This window comes from Astatotilapia calliptera, chromosome 3 (genome assembly GCF_964374335.1).
Source record: "Astatotilapia calliptera chromosome 3, fAstCal68.1, whole genome shotgun sequence".
In the NCBI taxonomy this organism is placed as follows: Eukaryota; Metazoa; Chordata; class Actinopteri; order Cichliformes; family Cichlidae; genus Astatotilapia; species Astatotilapia calliptera.
The window spans coordinates 2296385-2310788 of record NC_137424.1 but is presented as its reverse complement, the minus strand read 5'-3'; the positions used below and the strand labels follow the sequence as shown (position 1 = coordinate 2310788).

The window sequence follows — 14404 nt, the reverse complement described above, 5'->3', positions numbered from 1 at the left end:
GTCATCCAGGGCCTGGATCCATCTGTAACAGGAAGACAAAGTCCAGCCTGTAATCATCCTATCAGGCACAGCGTTTCCATCCAGCATCCTGACGACGCTAACAACCCGTCAAACGTCTCCTCTGGTCCACAGAAGTCACACTTCCTGTGTCATGTTTACCTTTTTAAGTGTGCTATTCAAGCCTGTGTGACCAACTCTGACTCTCCAGATTCCATCCTGGTCTCTGCTGCAGCTTCTTCTACACGACTGTTTTCTGTATAATAATATCTGCCTTTCCCGTCTCTGTCCCAGTGTGCCTGCCACTCGTCCTTCATCTTTACCTTCATTATACTCTTCACCTCACTTTCACTGTATTTTATAGTCAAACCTGCACGACTTCTTCTTGCTGCACCTTTTTAAACTTATCGTCCTGTTCATTGCATCAACACCGATATTCACAGGGAGCCATAAGAAATCCACTTCTATCCCTCTGTGTTTGATTCTATACAGTAAATGAAGTATATCAAAAACAATATGTTGCCTAGAGTCTGAAGACATATCACCTGTGCTCACTAGCACGCTGCTAGAGTCCCAGCAAACCACATACCTGCATATTAGTGCGTCCTCCACCCAGTTCAAGCCAGTAACATCACTACCAGCTCCCAGTATAAACTGCCACATCATCTGTAATTCTTTTACTCATCACCAAACTTATTTGTGGGAGAACAAATGCAGCAGCCGTTCTTTTATCTGACAGTGTTGACGCATCAGTAAATATCCTCACATGACCTGAGGACTTTCCCACTATATGAACCTGCTTTTAGTCGCCCCTCCTCCCTCGCCACAAGCTTCCTTTACAACATAACTTATAAAAAACAACTTTATTGACAATCAGCAATAACAATTACAGACAGTCTAGAAGAAGAATCACATGATCAAGGAGCAGAAGTTTATGGTTTTAATAGCTTTTACATTTTGGGAAAGTTTTAAAAACATTGTTTGGTTTTCTTTCTAAAGCGTTGAAAGGACGGCTTTGCATCAGAAAATAAGATCAGCAAATGAATCCATTAAAGTTATTTTGCCTTGTTTGCAAAAGAAGCCAAACAACATTTGTGTTACAAAGAGAGACTTCAGAACAGATCAAAGATCACAAACATCAGGCACTGATGGAAACAGCCAAACACAGAAACAGAGGCACCAGCAGGTGAAGGAGGCCTGTTGTAGAAATGACTCTGAGTGCTCAGGTAGAAACGCATGAAGAACCAGTGCGTCTAATATTTGGAAACCAATCTGTGTTTGAGCGTCCTGGATGAAACACAGATCATGTTGCAGAGCGAGGACGTCGTCTTTCCTCCCGAGTGTGTAACTACAGGACGTGTGCAGAAGGTTTAATCATCCTCCTGACAGTTACTGATGAACGAGTCCTTCAGGGAGGCTCCAGGATCACTGTGGCTTTTACCAGCTGCTGCTAAACTGAGAGGTGTTGCTGCTTCATGTGTGAAGATGTTTGCATGGCTTTAACAGTGCAGACGTTCCTCATGTGCACCCATTTCATATGTTTTATTGTGATGTTTAGTAACATCTGCTTCCCTCCTTCAGGCAGACGATAAAGTGAGCTCAGCCTTAAACATGTGGAGAGAACGTTTGACCGACAGTCCTGGGACGACTGCAGAACAATGGTTTGTTTTTAATGATAAAGTTTCATAATGGAAATAAATGCTGAGCCTGTTTCATGATGTTGGCCCTGCAGCATCAGGCAGGATTAATACTGTAACAAACGTGTGTCACAGTTATAATGACTTTAAATGAAGACTTGGGTTGGATGGAGATGTCAGCTGGATTTGTGCTGACTGTCACTTTAAATGTTTTCTGTTCAGCTTCTAAATCTACTTTTGTATAATGTTTGCTGAGTTTTGCACTTCATGACGCTTTTAAGAAGAGCCAATAAATCCTGACTTTACACAAAAATAAAGGTTTAATGTGTTTAGTGTGACAGTGGAGGAGAGCGCACATAATAAGAGTCATTAACAGAATGGTGACAATTATAATCTGTCTCATTTTAGGAGCAGCTCACAGGCACAACAGACTACAGAGCAACCAAAGCACCAGTTAAACGTCCATGTGACCGGCTTACAGCCAATGAACAATCAGTCCCCACTGTCCCCACCAACATCACTGTACTGGAAAGACTGTGCTGCCATGGTCAGAGATGAACTGGTACTAAAATGTAAGGCAGCTGATGTGTGTGGCCTTAGCAGCACAAATGCATCACGGCTGCAACGCTGCAGTGTGTTTAAACATTTGAACATTTCTGTGGCTTCAAACCAGCAGCTCCTCTGTACTCAGTCGTGTTTGTGTGTCTGTCAAAGTGATTGTTGTCTTTAAAAAGCCTTTTGTGTTTGAGTTTTGTGAGCAGTGCCGAGCTTCTCTGTAGTCTAAGCTGAGTCGATATATTTGATTCCATGTTTGGTGTGATTTTCAAAGTCAGCAGCAGCAAACGCTGAACAAGCAAAGTTTGGGCCCATCAGAGACAGCAGTGGACCTGCTGACCTGTAGGTGTTGGAGGTGTTTGTGTGCAGCTGTGGGTCAGTCAGCTTTATTTCACTTATCCATGACAGAGCGCTGTTAGCTGTGAGTTAGCATCCACTGAGCTGTTTCATCTACTCTGTCACTGCCAGCAAGCAGAGCCCAGGGTTGGCTTCATAAGCTGGATGTGGCCTTGCTCAAGGGCACTTTAGCAGCACGTTCCCAGCAGTAACAGAGGGATTCAAACTGGTGACCCTGGAGTAGGAATCACCCAGAAAAGTCACCTTATGCCAGAAGTTTTAGTGAGACGGGAACAACATTACAGCTCTGATGTCATTGACCTGTGCAGTGAGGACATATTGAACTGTGAGGACACAGCTTATAGGTTCAACACTGACCCTGGGTCAGCATGTGCAGGTGACATGGTGTTGGTGTCACCACTACAGACAGCTCAGGTTCAACTGGCTCTTCTTTGATTTGCTTCTATAGCACAAAGGTTGACACCAGTCTGGTCCAGTTAGCATCTGAATCCATAAACGTGTGAGCTCGTCCCACCAGAGGACGTCAGCATCATGGGGATAATGTCTACAGCAGGAAAACACAGGGACAGTTGGGTATGCTGCACATCTGGAACACACAGTTAGCTCAGATATGTTCATGTCGCTAACACCAATATAGCGACTGAGTGCTCTATAGCAGCTAATGCTAACAACTGTAACACTGCTGTTTGTCATGGTTTTCAGACCAAATGATAACAAAACGTTGGGAAAAGTGAAATATTGGAACATGAAATCATAAATTATTACATTTAAACAACAATAATACAGCTATTTTTTTTTTTTTTTTTTTTTTTTAATAAATAGGACAGGAGGAATGAATGAGAGAGAGAGGGGGAGAGAAAGAAAGAAAACCCAAGGGGAGAAGAGACGGTGAGAAGGGGGGGGAAGAGAGACAAAAAAAAAAAACTCCTGGGTCACCTGTATGGAGAAAAAACAAACAAACAAACAAACAAACAAACAAACAAACAAACAGAGGAGACAGCAAACAACAAAGAGCAACATAATAATAGAGAAAACAAAGCACCATCACAATAAACTAGCTAGTCATAGATATCAGTATTTACTAAGTAATAAACGATATTGTGCAGCACGCAAGATAGACAGCGCACAGTGTGCTTTGAGGCAGCAGCCAAGAAAGCTTTAGTCCGCGTCTGTGAATACCCATGTGTGCATACCTGTGTGGATCAGCATGCTTGCATTCCAAAGGTTTCTCCATGTAATGATCTGCTAGGGAGTGTGGGGGGGCCACAGCCCCGTCCTCCAGGGTGTGAAGCGGGTATGGAGGAGATCAAAACTCCAGACATCCAGAGGCCCCCAGAACACAAGAGACCATGGAAGACCAACAGAGGGGCAGCCGCGCCACTGTTCCAGTAAGAGCTGAGGAGAGTCCCAGATGAGGGCTCACTCAGCAGCCGCGGAGCAGAAGCCAGGGGGGGTTGCAGTGACGCGCCCGTGAGCTCCGCCGGCCCCCAGCTGCGCCTGAGTGACCGAGCCCTAGGCCGAGAGGCCGGGGGCACCCCACCTCCAAAGGGGCCCGAGCGAGCCCCAGGCTCCAGGCCCCGATAAGCGGTCACCAGGGAGTGAGCCGGTGTGTACCCGGACGCCCACCCCCAGACACAAAGAACCACCAACACACCGACACCTGAGGTGACAAAGGATGAACTGAAGCTCTGCCATCACGTAATGTCGCATACTGCTGTTTCTGATGTCATTTAATAAAAAAAAGAAAAAAAAAACAAAAAAAAACAATAATACAGCTAAATTTCCCCTGTTGGCTCATAAGCTGCTCACCTGGATGCTACATCAGTGCAGTCCTCTCTGAACATTAGATAATCAACACACACACACTTATTGTTGAGAGGCTGACTTCACTAAACTCACAGAAACTCTTAAGAAGCTCCTCAAATGATGACTTTGGAGTTTTGTGTTACTGTCAGTGTATAAAAGCTAGAAAAGGAAGAAAAGCAGGAGAAATGATCAAAGTGCTGCTGTGTGCAGGAAGAACTACAACATGTTAGTGAGAAACACAAACAGGGTGTGAAATACACTCCAGAGGAAACGCTGTGTGCAGGCTGTCTGTGACTTCCTGTGTCTCTGCCACAGACTGGGACAGACACCAGTGAAACCAGTCACTGTGGTCATGTGCTTGTAGCCAGCAGCCTGTGATGAGGCTGCTTGAGTCAGTCGTCTGCTTCCACCATGTAAACCTTGGTGTCTCCTACATGCACAGATGTTTCCTGCAGACTGTGCTGCTCCAGCTGTCACACAGATGTTGAATCAGCAACATCTGTGTCACGTGCTCCCTGGTCCCACAGATAACAGGCTGCACACAAGAGGCTCACCTCTGCTACCTGCTGCTCCACTCCCCATCGCTGTTTTGGTCAGCAGGTAAAGGTGAAGCCTGGGACATGGAAGCCTTTACAGCAGAGCTTCATGGGCCTGTCCAGCAGCAGGCTGAGGAGAGAAAGGTGACAGAGTTCGCTGTTACAAACAGTTTCTCAGCTTTGATCTAAAAGAGCTTCTTTCCTGTTAAAGCAGCTGAGAGTGAGCACATGTTCTCCCCCTGAGGTTCTCATGACAGAGGAAGAACTCACAGCTGAGGAGGACCAGGATCTCCATCCACTCACAGTCCCTGCAAACAAAACCACCATTTGAACTTTAACATTTGCTACGTGTGCACACAGTAAGTGATGGAGGATGAACTGGTCCTGTCTCTGTTGGTGGGCTCGTATACTGGCAGGAAGGAAGCTTCTCTGGGATTTCTCAGGCTTTTCCCCGCAGCACGCCGTGTGATAAATACTCACAAATACTCACAAACGTGTCGTTTCATGCGTCGGTCAAACACTCGACGCCCAGCTGGAAACACTTCAGGGAAGTTCATCTGCCCGAGATTCAGAAAAGTCACAGAAAATGTCAAATTGTTGTGATATAGATGTTTATCAAATCAAATCACTTTTGTTGTCACATCACATGTGCAGGTACACTGGTACAGCACATGTGGGTGAAATTCTTGTGTGCGAGCTGCACAAGCAACAGAGGTGTGCAGGACGATAGGATATGATCATGGTCACAGCGCAGCCCCAGTGATGTTAAACACAGAGGGTTCAAACCTGTCGTTGCTTCATCAGTGTGGACGTTTAACGATGGATGTGACCATGTAATTATGGTTACATCCATAATTAAACTCACGATCGGCCCACATATTGTTGTCTTTTGTTGCAGACACCAAGTGTTGAGATCCTGTCTCAACCTCCTACATTCTTCCAGCAGGTTACACATTATTTTTTGTATTTGGAATCAAATATATGTGTCAGTTGGGCCTAGTGCAGGGGTCAGCAACCTTTAACACCCAAAGAGCCTTTTGGACCCGGTTTCCACGCAAAGGGTCAGGGTTCGGGAAAACACTGGGAGCCGCAAATACTTTGTGACATCTAAAATGAAGATAACACTGTGTATATTGTTTTTACCTTTATGCTTTGTGTGAACAACTACAGTGTGTTGCTTATGAAATCCATGAAGTGCTACAGAGAAAATTACATTTGATTTATGTAATGAACACATTTTGAGCTCTTAAAGAAATATAACAAAGGAAAGCTGAACTACAATGATCCATGTAGCAAACACAAACTGTTATATCTCCTTTGGGCTTTTGGAGCCTTGACCTGACTTTTAAAAAAAGCGCGTTCATGCAAACATCGTCGGGTCTGCCGTGATATGTTTACAACGGGACTTCTGCTCCTGAACCTCTGCGCACAGCGTCTGCAGGTAAGGTAACTTTATTTATACCCAAAGGCAAGGTAAATTTGCTTTACAGACAAATGACAGCATTTGACATCCCTTTAAAAACACACATACCTAGTAAATATATAAAGCTCACTGTGACACATACTTTAATATTTCGAATCAAAAACAGTTCTTATTTAATTCAGTGACAGCAACGGGGACAAAGCTGTTTTTATAACGCTTTGTCCTGCATCTCAGAAATAGAAACCTCCGTCCTGAGGGAAGAAGCTGAAATTCACCCCTTAGAGGATGGGAACCATTTTTAAGGATTGATAAAGCCATCCTCTGTACCTGCTCAGAGTACAGGGAGGCTAAACAAGACTGTGGCTCAGCTATCAGATGACTGGACCATCTCACTATCTGATTCAGAGAGTTTTTCTCTGTGACAGAGGTCTGACCGAACCATGCCACCAAACAAAAGGATAAAACAGACTCAATAAAAGAACGATAAAACAAAGTTAACATTTTTTGGTCAATGTGGAAATGAACAAGTTTCCTAAGACAATAAAGGTGCTGGTGACCCTTTTTACAAACTGATTTGCAATTTTGATCAAAGTTCAGTTTTTCATTGATTATGGTCCCAAGATATTTATATGATTGTACTTGCTCTATTTTCTGACCTTTAATTAAAGTGACTCCGTGCCCATTTTGTTGTTTCCTAAAATCAACAACCATGTCTTTTGTTTTAGATATGTTCAGCTGGAGATAAGACTCCTCCCACCACTGAACAAAGTCATTAATGACTGGGCCGTGGTTAGTTTCACCCTCTTTCAGTAAGCTGACAATAACAGAGTCATCTGCATATTTAATAATGACCCTGTTTTCATGTCTGCCCTGACACATGTTTGTATAGAGAGTGAATAATAAGGGCGATAGGACGCAGCCTTGAGGAGAACCTGTGGAGGAGAACACTGGGTCAGACAGAACCCCATTTATTCTCACTCTTTGTGACCTGTCAGTTAGAAAATCTAAAATCCAGCCCACCAGGTTTTTCCTGATTTCAAACTGTTCTAAAAGTCTTTTAATTAAAATATGGGGCTGTGTTGTATTAAAAGCTGAAGAAAAATCAATGAAAAGAAGTCTTGCAAAAGTCCCTTTACTCTCTACATGTTTAAGAATCAGATTTAGTAAAGTCAAACGTGCGTCCTCCACTCCTCTGTTGGGCCTGTATGCAAACTGCATTGGATCCAGCTGACCTTCAGTCTCTTCATAATCACATTTCTGATGATTTTTTCAAAGACTTTCATGACAACTGAAGTGAGGCAACAGGCCTGAAGTCGTTTAGATTTAGGGACAGGAACCACGACTGCTTCTTTGCAAAGAGAGGGCACATGTTGTGTTTGCAAGGATTTGTTAAAAATAACCTGAAATATAGGACTGAGTTCATCAGCACAAGGTTTAATTAGGCGGCCACTAATATTATCAGGACCTGGCTCTTGTTCACATTGACTGTATGAAAGGCCTTTTTAACATCGCTGAGTTCAATGATAAAGTGCTGAGTATCTCTCAGTTTCTGTTTCAGTTCCCAAATATCCTCGCTGAAATCAGAAGAACTAAAACGAGCATAAAACATGTTTAAAGCGTTTGAAAATCTCTGTCTGAATTAAAACATCTAAAATGACCTGACTGCTGCTCTGGGGATTTTGAAACCCTGCTATGGTTTTCATACAAGTCCAGGCAGACCCAAAAGTTTTTGCAGCAAATTTGCTTTCAAGAAGGTTTTTGTCTGTTTTGCTTTCAAGATCTCGATTTTCATTTCCTTGGTAGCTGTCTGAAAATCGGTAACAGCCCCTCTTTAAAGGCCTGTCTCTTTTTCCTTAAACAGGATTTGACACTTTTAGTGACCCATGGCTTATTGTTAGCGTAAATTTTAACGCGCTTACGGGGTGTAATCATGTCTTTACAAAATACTGCACAGGAGCTAGTAACATCCACCAAAGCGTCGAGATCATCTCCACAAGACTGAAGACGGGGCTGTACGAAGTCACTTTATCTCTACAGGACTGTAAGCTGTCGTCTGTGAGGCGTGAGCGTGTTTGTTTGAACACAGTTCACGGTGGAGAACAGCTGCTGACATAATGTGGATCCGAAGATCCATAACTGGCCTACCTGGGGCTGAAAGTCTCCATAAATGCAGGCGTTTCGGCGGCTACACCGGCTTCCACGAGTGTGACGCTTATTTTGAGAAAATAATAGAATATAAATGTATTTTTATATTTCAATATCACAATAATCTTCCAATGTAGAACTACAAGTTAAAAAAGAAGTAACATAAATCAAATCCACTTCAGCTAAATACTTCTCATTTATTTCCATCTTACATGCTGTGACTGCAGCCATTCCCACATCTCTGTGAATGGGACTCATGGACATGGATCAGTGGTTGTTGATCAATGGTCCTGAGAATCTGCATAATTAAGATGAAGGAACGGAGCTCCCAGCCCATCGTTCCTGCAGCTGCTTTCAGTCTTTATGCAAATGTCCTGTTTGTAAGACTGAAACCTGCAGCTGAGACTGAAGACGTCACCTGATGATGACGACACGTTTCTCCCACAAAACGCTGCGTCCAGATGAACAGAAGCAACAGACTCACTTTCCTGGATGATTGAGATGCATCAAGACTTCATTGTGTGTTACTTCTCATTCAGCACAGACACATTATTCCTGTTAGGTCATGTCAGCTGTCACTCAGTACAAGCACAACTGTGAACAACACAAACTTCTCTTCAATGTGTCACAGAAACACTAAGTGTGAGAGCCTGTATGACACACAGGACAGACTGTAAGCTCTGCTGGCTGCACAGCACTTTGTAGCAGTTTTCCAACATGTCCTCCACCCGTGATGTCAGTGGTGGGACCCCAGTCACAGCACTCAGCACCACCTCCTTTAAATGGATTTTATAGCAGTTCCTCCCGTTACTCGGTGCAACGCTTCTTAAATGTGTTTTTGCAGGATAAAACACAGCAGGTGGTGTAGAGAGGACGTCAGCTGACGGAGCAGAGGGAGGCAGACTGTGGATAAATGACAGAGTGAGAGGAGAGCAACCATGACAGAAGCACAGGTGTGGCAGATAGAAGTGGCTTTATAGACACTTATTGTCAGTCCTCGTGCATGCTGTGGAAATAAGTGTCTGTGTCATGAGGTGACATGTGAGCTTATCTTTGGTCAATAAAGCTGAACGACCAGTTTTCACTTTGCTTGTTACGCTTGTTTAGTGACGTCTGGGTTTCTGTGGAGCCCGAATTTTGATGAGTTCTGGTGAAATCATCTGAGATCATCTGAGCATCGGTGAAGAGTCAGCAGAGAAAGTGTGGGACAGAAGTTTGCTTTGGACACATGGACTGAAATCAAAAAGGAACAAACAGGATTTCCAATGGACAGTATGGAGAAGTGAAAGTACACAAAGGCTGTGCTGGAACACGTGTGTTACACTTTTTGACAGCTGAGAACAAAACACAATATTTTGCATCATCTCTGCAGTGTCTCTTCTTTCCTCTGCTGTTGTGCTTTTAGCTCCAAACTGTTTCAAATGGTTTGTCAGCAAGCTGACCTCTGACCTCTGCAGTACTAACTCCTGACCCGTACAAAGAGCGGGCGTTTCTGACCTTTGACCTGCAGCTGTATGTCTCTCAGTCTCAGTTCTTCTCTCCGTCACTGATGGAGCAGGTGTAGTTGCTGCTGACAGTCAGTCGTTTGTTTTCTCAGAGTGAGGCTGAAGTCTGAACTGTTCAGAGCATCAGGTCTCATCAACGTGCGCTGCTGTAACGCCGCTTTGTCCTCTGAGATCACCAGGTATGAAACCTGAGTGCTGACAGAGCAGCATGTTCCCCCTCATTCACCTCCACCACCACAGCCAAGGCATGCTGGGAAACTGAGGACACACAGACGGAGAACTGAAGTGTCTGCTGTGTGTTCATCTCAGAGTCCTCACAGGTGACACATTAGCTCCAGAACACCAAGCCAGGTGTTTGAAGCCTGACAGGGATTCTTCCCATCCAGAGGGAGGATTTAGCTGCACAACAATGAACATTAGTGTGTAGTTTAGAAACACAGACTGTGCCTGCACTGCATCTAGTGAAGAAAAGTGTTACTGCCAGAGAACCAGGCTCCTTTAAAGCAGCTGATATTAAGGTTGAAAAATCAACAATAAGCTGATGTAATCAACGTTTCACAAAATGGTCAGCAGCTAAAATCTGGAGCCGTTCTTTGGTGGTAATTAACAGTTTGTTCTTGTTAGCTAATTATGTCATTAAAGGTAGCAGCAGAAGCCTTGTGTTGAAAGCCCATTCACTCACACATTCACACAGTATGTGTGTGTCTGTGTTACACTGTGGACATCCCTTCTGTTGGAGCGCCATCTTGTGGCAGGTTTAAGAAATGTTCTTCTTGTAAATCCAAACTGATGCACCTCCATAGCAGACTGTGGAGGCTTTCAGTGACATGAAGACTTGATTTATACTGTCATCTTCTCCTGTGACACAAAGCACAGCACGCTGAACATGGATGAACTGAAACTCCCAGCATCTGACTGAGGAAAAGCACAAATCATTCTCACACTGACTCCTGCTTGATTTTAGATTTGCTTTCAAATCCTCACACTTTCATATGAAGCACTAAATGGGCTCCAGACTGTTTATCTCAGCTTCCTGTCAAACACACTGCTGCTCACATCGAGGCTCAGTTTACTCCTCCAGCCTGGCTTAACCTGCTGTCTGTTAAAAACAGTCCCACACTCCTCTGTTTAATCCTTCTGATCAGACTCTTTGATTTTGTATTGTTTCTACCTGAAGTTGTGTTTTTGACATGGTTCTGTCTGTGAAATAAAGCTCACACACACACTGCTACAGTCCTTCATACACTTAGAAACGAAGCTGCTCCTTTCCTCAGTGCTGACACATAAAGAAGAGTTGCTTTTATATCCAACACGTCTCTGTTCCAGAAAACAGCTTCAGCAGCCTCTGAGTCTGAACTTGGAGTTGGTTATAAGCCACAGGCCTGTGTGCACAGCAATGAGGAAATATAATGCAGTAAGTGAAACATGGATGTGTGGAACAGATTATCCCAAAGGTTGATTCTGTTCATCTGGACGTTCTCAGTGAAACATTTGGTCTCTCGGTCAGGTGACTCCTTTAGTCTCAGCTGACTGCAGCTTTCCAAACCTTTGTCACTGGATCACTCACTTCATCTCCAACGTGTCCCTGACACAGACAGCTGGAGCCGTTACAGCAAAATCATTGATCATCGTTTTTAGAACATTAGCTGGTGTTGGTGGGCAGGCTAGCAGTGCTAATTGTTAGCACTAGTTCTGCTGCTCTCCCTTTGTCTCTGTTATTGTTGGTCTTTAGTGAACAATAGAAAGTGTCTTCATGAGACTGTTGCCTAATGTTCAAATGTAGATAACACCACCTGCACCAACCTGTTACACAGCACAACCCTCTGGTGTAGCTTTGGCTGGAGCACATATTGGCAGCTCCAGTGACATCACCACTCCATGGTGACATCATCTCTACAGACTGTGGCTGTTACATATCCTCACCTGGTAATAATAAGACTGTCCTCAGCTGCACACAGCTCCAAGATGAACAAACTGAAGTAAATACAAATTAGAGTTACGATAGATTGAAATCTTGTAATCAGAGCTAATTCTTAGTGAAACTCTCACAACATCATATCCTGATCCTGGGTTAGTGTCTCGGTCTCAGATCACAACATCAGCACAGGCTTGGCTTGGGTGAGGTATTGAGTGGTTCTTGTCCATGACAGCTGCAGGTACAGTGCCATCAGCCATGCTGCACCACATGTCTGCCCAGGAACATTAGTGTGGCTGAGTCTCATGTAAACATTGTGCTAAAGTGGTGGGAAAGTGGCTGCAAGCTGGCTGCACTGTGTCCAATACTCTCAGTATGATATCCACAAACCTCTGAGTGTCACAGAGTGGGCCTGTGCTCAGCTCACTGTGCCCCATTCAATTCTACTTGCATAGTTTTACAAGTAAAATTAAAAGTTGCTCAATGATAAGTTATTGTAGTAACAACTAAGTCCATGGTCATTATTTGTTAATAGTAGCTTAAAGCTTCTGCACCAATCATGGAGCAGCAGGTTTAGAGCATGTGGATCTACAAAAGTAAGTCCCAGTAAGATGGGCTGAGCCTTACATACTAGAAGAAACATGTCATTCCCAGCAGATGAAGCGCCCTTTAAAGCAGGATCTCACTTTAAACCTAAAGAACTTGCTATGAGCATGCAGTGCATTCATGGTTATTATTCATACGATTGTGGGGAGCTAATAAAGTGCAACTATCACATTACATTTTATTATTAAATTGTTGTTAACAATCCCTTCACTTCTGCTTATCTAATTCATGGTTGCAGGATGGCTGACAGCTTCCATTAGGCAGGAGGTAATGTCCATTCTGGTCACAGTGCAACCCACAATGTGTAACTGACACTATTATATTGCATTATGTCACATTGTTACATCTTTTTAATAAATGATGACAGTCAGCTGAATTTGCTGCCCCCTTGGTGGAGGACATCAGGATCAGCAGCTGCTGCTCCATCACAAACACCACAGAAGAAGAACAACACTGGATCAGATTATCTGGACGTGTTTGACAGGGACAGTGTTCATGTTCATGGACATCAGGACAAAAACAGACGATGGAAACCTGCCAGATTTGAGCTAAACTGCTCGTTTCCATGTGTAGTCCCTGGGAGGTCACATGACCAACAAAGACACACAAGCTGTGTCCCAAAACGTCGGCTGCATCCTCCGGAGGCCGCATTTGAAGGCCGATGACGTCACAGCCAGGCGACGACGGCTGTCCCGATTCCTCGACTCCTTCAAATGCGTCCTTCATTCCCCCGAGTTTGAAGGATGGGTCGGGTGTGTCCTTCGTGGCCCACCATATCCCAGAATTCAATCTCTCTCTCCTCTTTCTTTCCCTCTCCTCTCTCCTCCACCTGTTACAGTGAGGGAACGTCCTCCATGATGGAGGAGCTGCTGGAAAGTGCTGAGAGCTTCCTCCAGAGTGAGACCTCTGTCACAGTTCAGAGGATCTATGAACTGATCGATCAGCCATCAGAGGAGTCAGATCAATGGAGCTGCTTCTGTTCCTGATGTCCCTGTTTGATCCTGGACCTGAACTCTCCCTGCAGAGGAGACACACACCTGCACTGTACTTGGTGACTTTAAATATGTTTTGCACATGGACTTAGCTACGATTGAGCATGCTATATTTGATGTGTTTTCTAAATGTATTTTTAGATTTGAGCCTTACTCTCAGAAAATTAACACCACTGAAGCTGAAACTGAGGCAATAAATGGCTCCTTTCGATGCAGAGGAGTAGCTGCTCTACTCTGACCACCTGCTCCTCCCCTTATATCTAAGGCAGAGGCCAGCCAACCTCTGGAGAATGCTGATTGACCCCTTTTACGGTGCTTTGGGTATCTGACTATGATGCCTCCTGGGTGTCCAGAGAGTTTTGGGGCATGAGGAGGCCCCAGGGAGGAAGCAGGATTTGCTGGAGTGATTATATGTCTCGGCTGGCCCGGGAACGCCTTGGTGTTAACCTGGAAATGCTGGAGGAGGTGGTCAGGGAGAGGGAAGTCCGGACTTCTCTGCTTAGGCTGCTTGCCCCACAACCCTGTGGGGTGCTGTGGGCAGTGCCAGGGGAGGATGGCTAAGATGGTTGAACATCACTCTGTCACACTCCTGGGTTGGTGACCCAGTGTTTTGTTTGTTTTAGATGTTATCATGGCTTTTTGACTGCTAGTGTTTTAGTCTGTGTTTAGTATTTTTTCTTCCTGGTTTGTGATTTCTTGTTCTCAGGTTTTGGTTCCTGAGCCTCTCAAGTCAAGTGTAGCTTTAGTTCTGTCTTCATGTTTTTTCTTGTTCCAGTCATTTCTCCGGTAACTCTTGTCACTGTGTCCTGTATCTAGTCCGTGCTTCTGTGCTCCTGCTTTTGTTTTTCCTTCGTTTCTTGAGTTTGGTTTAGTTTCTAGTTTTTCTGTTAATTTCCTATGAAAGTATTTCTAGCGAATGAAGCTACGCTT

The 14404-nt window shown here is 44.3% G+C and overlaps 1 long non-coding RNA gene across 1 annotated transcript in view; it reads right to left on the bottom strand.

The window, feature by feature from the left end:
* LOC145424019 (uncharacterized) overlaps positions 1-14404 on the bottom strand; it is a 103869-nt gene that overhangs the window by 6910 nt on the left and 82555 nt on the right. The gene's annotated exons all lie outside the window — the stretch shown is intronic.